This window comes from Schistocerca gregaria, chromosome 4, assembly GCF_023897955.1.
Source record: "Schistocerca gregaria isolate iqSchGreg1 chromosome 4, iqSchGreg1.2, whole genome shotgun sequence".
Taxonomy (NCBI): Eukaryota; Metazoa; Arthropoda; class Insecta; order Orthoptera; family Acrididae; genus Schistocerca; species Schistocerca gregaria.
This window is the reverse complement of record NC_064923.1, coordinates 367,562,290-367,572,575: the sequence shown is the minus strand read 5'-3', so window position 1 is coordinate 367,572,575 and position 10,286 is coordinate 367,562,290.

Sequence of the window (10,286 nt, the reverse complement as noted above, 5' to 3'; positions counted from 1 at the left end):
ACAGAGGGAACCAGACAATCATTCTTCCTGCAGGGGTGAATGGATCAGGAAGAAACCCTAATAACATACAATGGAATGTACCCTTCGCCATGCACCTCATGGTGGTGTGTAGGGTATAGATGTAGATGTAGATGTGTGTACCCTGCATTGTCTTGACTGACCCATGGGTCACTTTTGATCAACATCAAAAACCAACATGTAAAGTTTTTCTCACATTTTATCTTGAGTCAGTGCAATACCAAAACATTTCCCAATGTTGCATTGTGTAATGTGATGTAGTCCAGTGACATAATACATGGCCGAAGCACTATCTCTTTTGTAACATAGCAAGCAACTTTGCTCCCCAAAAGTGTAATACAATAGATGATGATGGTAACATTTTGACTTTGTTCTGTTTTATGTGATCATCATTGGACATACTGATTGTCATATGTCATTTGATTCAGACTGCATTAGCATCAGTAAGTTAGCTGTCAGTGGTGATTGTGGATCAAGACCTTGAGACACAAAATGGGATATGGAATTCATTAGACACTGCTGCAGTAGCTTGGACATAGCTTCTCATTCTCACACATTTCAACTGTACCCATCTGACAAGATATGCTCGAATGTCATGATCTTGAAGTGCTACTCCAGACCAAGTTCTGTAGTTTCTGATGTGCTGCTCTTCACTCTAGTCTCTTTGAGCAATATGGTAAACTGTGGAGGAAGTGTTCTGTGGAGCATGTTAATGGATAGCTCCACTTTGTTGAGAGAAACATTCACTTGGGTATAATTGATGCATTGGCCCTTACTCAACTGCATCATAATCTGAGCTGACAAAAGTCATCGTAAAGTGATATGCTGTTTATATATGATGGTAGTATCATGTACACAAAGTATAAAAGTGCAGTGCCATAGTAGTGTGTCATTTGTGCTCATGTGAGTCATGTGAAAAGGTCTGACGTGATTACAACAGCATGATAGAAATTAACAGACTTTGAATGCAGAATGGTAGTTGAGGCTAGATGTATGGGACATCCTATTTCATAAATCATTAGGGAATTCAATATTCTGCAATCCACAGTGTCAAGAGGGTGCCAAGAATTGTAAATTTCAGGCATTGCCTCTCACTACAGACAATGTAGTGGCTGACAAGCTTCACTTAACAACCAGGAGCAGTGGTGTTTGTGAAGAGTTGTCAGAGCTAATAGATAAACAACAATGCATGAAATAACCGCAGAAATCAATGTGGGACTTTTGGTGAACATATCTGTTAGGATAGTGGGGCGAAATTTGGCATTGATGGGCTATGGCAGCAGATGATCAACGTGTGTGCCTTTGCTAACCATATGAGTTGGTTCCTAGATGACTGGAAAACTGTAGCTTTGTCAAATGAGTCCTAATTTCATTTGGTAAAAGCCAGTGGCAGGGTTTGAGTGTGGCATAGATCCCATGAAGTCATGGACCCAAGTTGTTAACAAGGCACTGTGCAAGCTGGTGGTGGTAGCTCCATAATGTTGTAGGCCAGTGGTGGAAAAAAAATTTTCCTTTGGCATTATAGGGCAGCGCCTTGGGCTGCATAGGAGAGGAAGGGAGTAGGGGTAGGGGTGGGGAAAATGGTCATTCAAAGAGGTATTCAGTTTTCAGCAAACTGTGGTTGTTGACAGAAGCTTACCACTTACACATTTTGAATCTACTGTTATAAAGTATTACACCAATTACTTCTAAATGAAAAAAATAATGTATTGGTACTAGACACATTTTTCTAAAGGCTTATATAGTGTCCACTTTTTCCTACCAAAGAGGGGGGGGGGGGGGGGGAGGGAGGGTGTGATATGGACAGTTTAATTGTAATAGGATTACATGTTTGTTTTTCTGATTTTTGGGCTCACTTAATGACCTAGTATCTGAAAGGATAACAAGCAGCTGCGGCAGACATTTTACAGTCAGAGTTTTATATTAGATCCAACAGAACAGAGATGCTTTTAAATTACGAGGTATACAACTTTGCTTCCACTGTTTGCCAATAGGTGGCAACAACGGTATGTAGCGATTGAAAGAAACAGATCAACTTTGGTCCACATAACCTGATTCAAACATTAGTCAATTTGTGTCTGCATCATCAAGTTGTTCTTGATTGAAAATGTCAGTTTACAAGCCTAATTCTTATCATTTGTGGGAGGTGTTACTGTTTTGTTTCAATATGAAGAAAACAGCAGCTGAGTCTCATTGAACGCTCTCAAGTACATATGGTAAGGATGCTATTAGTGAAAGAATGTGTTGTGAGTGGTTTCAACACTTCAAGAATGGTGATTTTTAACTTCATATACTAGCATAATGGTGGAAGAGAGAATGTTTTCGAAGATGCAGAATTGGAGACATTGCTGAGTGAAGACTCACGTCAAACTCAAGAAGAATTGACATGATTAGTGGGAGTGACACAGCAAGCCATTTCAAAACGTCTCAAGGCTTTGGGCACGATTCAGAAAGGAAGAACTTGGGTACCGTGTGAACCGAAACCAAGAAACGTTGAATGGCGTTTGTGAACAGTTGCTTCAGAGGCAGAAACGGAAGGGATTTCTCCAGCGTGTTGCGACCGGAGATGAAAAATGGGTTCATTATGATAACCCTATCCCGGCCATGCTTCCACATTGATGGCCAAACCACATATTCACAGCTCCAAGATCATGCTTTGCATTTGGTGGGACCAGCTCGGCATCGTGTACTATGAGGTGTTAAAACCAAGTGAAACTATCACAGGTGCTCGTTATCAAATGCAATTAATGTGTTTGAGCAGAGCATTAAAAGACAAACAGCCACAATACAGTGAGAGGCACGATAAAGTGATTTTGCAGCATGACAACGCTAGACCCCACGTTGCAAAAGAGGTCAAAACGTACGTGGAAATGTTAAAATGGGAAGTTGTACCCCACCCACCATATTCTCCAGGCACTGCTCCCTCCAACTATCACCTGTTTAGATCAATGGCACATGGCCTGGCTGACCAACACTTCCAATCTCATGAACAAGTCACAAATTGGATTGATTCGTGGATCGCTTCAAAAGATGAACAATTTTTTCGACGCGGGATTCATACACTGCCCGACAGATGGGAGGAAATAGTGGCCAGTGATGGAAAATACTTTGAATGATATATGTGTAACCAATTTGTTGTATTGAAGCCTCAAATGTTGGGGGGAAAATGGCAGATGCAAAGTTGTACACCTTGTGTATGACTTAATTAACTGAAAATTGCAACAAAAGGATATAATGGTGGATGATAGCTTTGTACATGAAATGGGTTAAAGTCAACAATGGAAAATCCAGGATGGAATGTAACAGCATTATGAAAAGGACAGTTGCTACACACCTTATAACATAGATGCTGAGTCGCAGATAGGCACAACTAAAAGACTGTCAGAAATGAGTTGACAATTTGTTTTCATACCCAACCACGTACAGTGATTTAATTGCCAAACCAATAGTCAGTGTTTTCTTGACCTTAATAGTCAAATGTTACATTTACGCTAGTTAGGTACAGATCACAGAAGAAAAGTATTTTATTCCAGAATCATACACAATGATTTGATAACAGTGCTTACAGAGAAATTATGGGAAGACACTGGGGATAAATTTACAAAGCAGATAATGATGGAAAATGCAATTATTTCATAAATACATTGCTAAAGAACTATGAGCTTCATTTTCCCTTGAAACAAACTTGGGTACAATTGAACAGCAGCAATTCTAAGAGGCAGATAACTCCCTGGACTGAAGTATCTTATGCTAGGAAGAGAATGCTCTGAGTAATTCAGAGAACAAGTCATACACAATATTTGAAACTCCATTACACCAGTTGAATCCTCTGCTATCATCAAAAAAACACCCCTCATGTACCATTCTCCCAAATTAAAATCTTCCGAGAATAACACAAAAACTATTTGGAATATCATCAAACAAGAAAGAAAAAAAAAGAAGTGCCCACATGAAATTGAGCCTCCCAAAAATAGCCCTGGCAAGAATGGCGGCACTTTAAAATCATTGGCCATGAATATCTATTATTACTTTCTTAGAGAGGGTGCTCCTAGTAATAAATAATCAAATACAGATGGGAAACTTCCTATCAGATTACAACTATATGCTGGACTGAGACTCAAATTCTGGTCCTGAATCTGAGTCTCGGTTCATCATAAAGTTTTAATCCATCAGGAAGTTACATATCAGCTCACACTCTACTGCAGAGTAAAAATTTAGTACTGAAATATAGATATGTCTCATTTACTTGTGTAGACACAGCATGTAGCACCAACAGACATTAGTTTCAGAATACAAACCCTAAGGAGATTACAGAATTCATCCGATCAATAATTCTGTGGGCTATGATGGTGTTTCTACAAGAATATTAAAATCTTGTGCTGTCTTTATAAGATTACTGTTAAGCTATCTTTGCATTCAATCAATGACTTGGAACATATTTCCAGACAAACATAAATATGCTGTAGTAACACCCGTCTGCAACTATGGAGGTAAGCAAACCATCTCTAATTACACACCTGTATCATTTCTTGCAGTATTTTCAAAAGTATTTGAGAAAGTGTCCTTTGGTTCAATACTGACTCACTGAACTGAGCAGAACTTTTTAACCATCTCTTAGTCTGACTTTCACAACAAATTCTCCACACAGAAAGCAATACAAGACCCCCACAAATAAAGTGTTATCAAGATCAAACAAGAAAAATTATTATGTTGGTGTACTCTGTGATCTTGCCAAAGCCTTTGATTGTTGGATCACAAAATTCTACTTAACAAACTAAAGTGACATACCATTAATGTCATTCCCCTTGCATGAAATTTTACTTCTATAACAGGAAACAGAGGGGTCTTATTAACAGACTGTATCTCAGGCACGAAAATCAGGATGGGTGAACATACACTATGTGATCAAAAGTATCCGGACACCTCACTGAAAATGACTTAAAAATTCATGATGCCCTCGATTGGTGATGTTAGAATTCAGTATGGTGTTAGCCTTGATGACAGCTTCCACTCTCGTAGGCATACGTTCAATCATGTGCTGAAACTTTTTTGGGGAACGGCAGCCCAGTCTTTATGAAATGCTGCACTGAGGAGAGGTACTGATGTCAGTCAGTGAGACCTGGCACGAAGTCAGTGTTCCAAAACATCCCAAATGTGTTTTATAGGATTCAGGTCAGGACTCTGAGCAGGTCAGTCCATTACAGTGATGTTATTGTCATGTAACTACTCCACACAGGCCGTGCATTATGAACAAGAGCTTGATCGTGTTGAAAGATGCAATCATCATCCCCAAATTGCTCTTCAACGGTGGGAAGCAAGAAGGTGCTTAAAACATTAATGTAGGCCTGTGCTGTGATAGTGCCACACATAACAACATGGGATGCAAGCCTCCTCCATGAAGAACATGACCACACCATAACACCACCGCCTCCAAATTTTACTGTTGGCACAACACACGCTGGCAGATGACGTTCATCAGGCATACTCATGCACTGCCATCGGATCGACACATTGTGTACCGTGATTTATCACTCTACACAATGTTTTTCCAATGTTCAATTTTTCAATGTTTAAGGTCCTTACACCAAGCAAGGCGTCGTTTGGCATTTACCGGCATTATGTGTGGCTTATGAGCAGCCGCTCGACTATGAAAACCAAGTTTTCTCACCTCCTGCCTAACTGTTATAGTACTTGCAGTGGATCCTGATGCAGTTTGGAATCCTGTCTGATGGTCTGGATAGATGTCTGCCTATTGCACATTACGATCCTCTTCAACTATCGGCGATCTCTGTCAGTCAACAGACGAAGTTGGCCTGTACGCTTTTGTGCTGTAAGTGTCTCTTCACGTTTTCACTTCACTATCACATCAGTAACAGTGGACCTAGGGATGTTTAGGAGGGTGGAAATTTCATGTACAGACATATGACACAAGTGACATCCAATCACCTGACCACATTCGAAGTCCGTGAGTTCGGTGGAGAACCCCATTCTGCTCTCTCACGATGTCTAATGTGTCTAATGACTACTGAGGTCGCTGATGTGGAGTACCTGGCAGTAAGTGGCGGCACAATCCACCTAATATGAAAAACGATGTTTTGGGGGTGGCCGGATACTTTTTAATCACATAGTGTAAGAAGTAGAGTGCCAGATTGACCAGTACTGGGCCCAGTCTTGTTGCAACCAATATATATGATCTCCTGATGATTTCAAAGGGCAAATCAAAAACTGTAATATTTGCTGATAACAGAAGAATATTAATCAACACTCCAACCTCAACTGCTGCACAGGCACCTTAAATTATATCTGAACAGTAGTTTACAGCCAACATTTCAAGTTTTTATATATTTTTATTTGTTTATTTATTCTCTTAATCTCACAAAGGCTAAGATTATGCAATTTCAAACAAGCAATAATGAACTTCTAGAACCATAAATGGACATTAATAGTCATACACTGAATGAAACACCCTTTGTAAAATTCTTTGGGTCATTTGGGTAACAAGTTACAATAGATTCAACACACAGATAAACTAACGAAGAAGCTCAGTTCAGCATGTTATGTTTTCAGAAGCATCTCTCACTGTTTTGGCCCAAAAAAAGAATGTCTGCTTATTTTCACTCCCTTTTGTGGGGTCATGCTCCTAAACCAAATAAAATAGTTTTTCAGTGGAAGACAGCAGTAAGAATATTGTGCACAGCAGGTAGCTGTGCATCTTGCAAAAGTCTTCTTAAGGATCATGAAATTCTTACATTCATTTCCAAACAATTTATTCCCCAAAAAATTATTTTTGTTACTGATAATACAAATCAGTTTCAGGTGGATCATGATCTATACAATCACAATACAAGACACAACATTAATTTTCATGTGGAATTTGCTTCCTTGTATAGCATTAGTATCAGAGTGATGTAATCTGGTGTCAAGGTTCACAACAAACCCCCATGTAACACAAATCAAGAAATTTAGGTTCCCTACTAATACAAGAAATAAATAAAAATAAAATAAAAACATACTTCATATAAGCTACTCTTTCTAAAAATTTCAGAAGGACTGGTAGCTACATGACAAATAGCAGAGTTTGTTATAAAGCTGGGTGACAAGTCATAGCATACTATAAATAGGACTCAGTATTTACAGATGTAAAAATATTTTATTTGAAAAATACCATTGTAATCAAGTACATGCTAAGCTACTAGTAGCAGTTAAATATCAGCTACACAATAGTACTGAGGAGATCACAGATTTTTCACATCAGCAGCTTTCTTATTAATTTTCTCAATTAAATTTAGATGGCATAAATGTTATTAGTACTAAGCATTATAGTGATGGTTTATTGTTAATACAGTTTACAGATTAGGTTGGTATGATGTTTTTGTCTTATGTTAATGTATACTTTGACTCATTCCACTTCCTGAAGTTGGTTCTTCTTAAAGGGATTGCAGAACACGATGTATGAATGAATGAACTAACTAATGATCAATGACCTTCTTGAGGTCCAGGAAAGGAATATAAAGCAAGATGTTACTTTCTTGGTGCTTCTCAACAAGAAGCCATTCAACAATTTTTCAGAAATCCAGCTTTTGACTAATGAGCTTGACAAAGTAATTTAAATAATTAATGGAAAATCTCATATAAAGATGTGAAACAATTACTAACAAAGAGATAGAGGGGGCTGGCCAGTACTTACCTCAGCTCAGTACAGCCGATAGAAACACAAAAAACAACCGAAAATTTAAGTTCCTACCTTTCGGAATAAATGTTCCTTCATCAGGGAGGAGAGAGGGGAAAGAAGGGGAAGAAGGGAAAGTGGATTTAGCTACTCACAACCCAGGTTATGAAGCAACAGGGAAAGGAAAACAGGGAGGGTAGCAAGGATGGAGGCATGGTTGTCAGAGGGAAGCCAAAGATATTCTACTGTAGGTACTGTGCCAGCTTCAAACCAAAGACGATGCATACAGAAGTAAAGAGGTGTATAGTATAAAGATGTAGGATGAAAAGATGCATGAATGGCTAAAGAGGAAAGGGAAAGAGGAGAAGACTGAAAAGTAAATGGGAGTGAGGTTGTTTAACGTAGGTTCAGTCAAGGGGGATGGCGGGATGAAAGGATGTGCTGGAGTGCAAGTTCCCATCTCCGCAGTTCAGAGGGACTGGTGTTGGGTGGGAGAAGCCAAATGGCACATACAGTGTAGCAGGTTCCTAGGTCCCTAGAATTATGCTGGGTATTGGACATCTCCTAGGCAGACAGTTCATCTGTGTCCGTTCATGCGCTCAGCCAGTTTAGTTGTTGTCATACCAATGTAAAAGGCTGTGCAGTGCAGGCAAGTCAGCTGATAAATGACATGTGTAGTTTCACACATGGCCCTGCCCTGAATTGTGTATGTTTTACCAGTAGCGGGGCTGGAGTAGGTGGTTGTGGGGGGATGCATGGGGCAGGTTGTGGGGGGATGCATGGGGCAGGTTTTGCAGCGGGGTCGGTTACAGGGGTAGGAACCGCTGGGTAGAGAAGGTAGTCTGGGAAGATTGTAGGGTTTAACAAGGATGTTACGGAGGTTAGGGGAACGACGAAAGGCAACTCTGGGTGGTGTGGGGAGAATTTTGTCAAGGGATGATCTCATTTCAGAGGTTGACTTGAGAAAGTCATATCCCTGGCAGAGTAATTTATTGATGTATTTGAGGCCAGGATAATATTGGGTGACAAGGGGGATGCTTCGGTGTGGTCTGAGGGTAGGAATATTGTTGTTGGACGGGGAGGAATGTATTGCTCGGGAGATCTGTTTGTGGACAAGGTCTGCAGGATAGTTGTGGGAGAGGAAAGCACTGGTCAGGTTATTGGTGTAATTGTTGAGGGATTCATCACTGGAGCAGATACATTTGCCACGAATACCTAGGCTGTAGGGAAGGGAGCGTTTGATGTAGAATGGATGGCAGCTATCAAAGTGAAGGTACTGTTGTTTGTTGGTGGGTTTGATATGGACAGAGGTGTGGATGTGAGCTTCAACAAGATGAAGGTCAACATCCATGAAGGTGGCTTGGGTTTTGGAGAAGGACCAGGTGAAATTCAGATTCGAAAAGGAGTTGAGGTTATGGAGGAAATTAAGGAGTGTTTCTTCACCATGAGTCCAGACCACAAAGATGTCACCTATAAACATATACCAGGCCAGGGGAAGCAGCTGTTGGGTCTTCAGGAAAGACTCCTCCATGTGAACCCATGAAGAGGTTGGCATAGGACGGAGCCATCCTGGTTCCCATGGCAGTTCCCCTGATTTGTTTGTAGGTCTGGCCTTCAAAAGTGAAGTAATTATGGGTGAGGATGAAGTTGGTAAGTGTGATAAGGAACGAGGTTTTTGGAAGATCTTCGGGTGGGCGTTGGGAGAGGTAGTGCTCAAGGGCAGAGAGACCATGGGTGTGTGGGGTGTTTGTGTAAAGGGATATAGCATCTATGGTGACAAGAAAGGTTTCAGGTGGGAGAGGAGTGGGAATGGATTTGAGGCGTTCTAGGAAGTGGTTTGTGTCCTTGATGTAGGATGGGAGCCTGCGGATGATAGGTTGGAGGTGTTGGTCTACCAGAGCTGTAATACGTTCTGTTGGGGCTTTGAAGTCTGCTACAATGAGATGGCCAGGATGGTTCTCTATGTGGATTTTGGGTAATAGGTAGAAGGTAGGGGTACGTGGCTCAGGTGGAGTGAGTAAGTCTATGGAAGCCGTTGTGAGGCATTGTGAGGGACCTTGGATTTTTAGGATTTTCTGCAGCTCAGTCTAGATGGAGGGAATGGGATCCTGGGTAACAGCTTTGTAGGTTGAGGTGTCGGAGAGTTGACGCAGTCCTTCTGCCACATACTCGACACGGTCAAGTACCAAGTTGTGGAGCCTTTATCCGCCGGAAGGATTACAATAGAGCGGTCTGTTTTCAGTTGCTTAATGGCACGGGATGCAGCTGGGGTGATGTTACCCAGGAAACCCTTCCCTCCATCCAGACTGAGCTGCAGAAAATCCTATAAATCCAAGGTCCCTCACAAGGCCTCACAACGGCTTCCATAGACTTACTCACTCCACCTGAGCCACGTACCCCTACCTTCTACCTATTACACAAAATCCACAAAGAGAACCATCCTGGCCGTCCCATTGTAGCAGGCTTCAAAGCCTCAACAGAACGTATCTCAGCTCTGGTAGACCAACACCTCCAACCTATCACCCGCAGACTCCCATCCTACATCAAGGACACAAACCACTTCCTAGAACACCTCAAATCCATTCCCACTCCTCTCCCA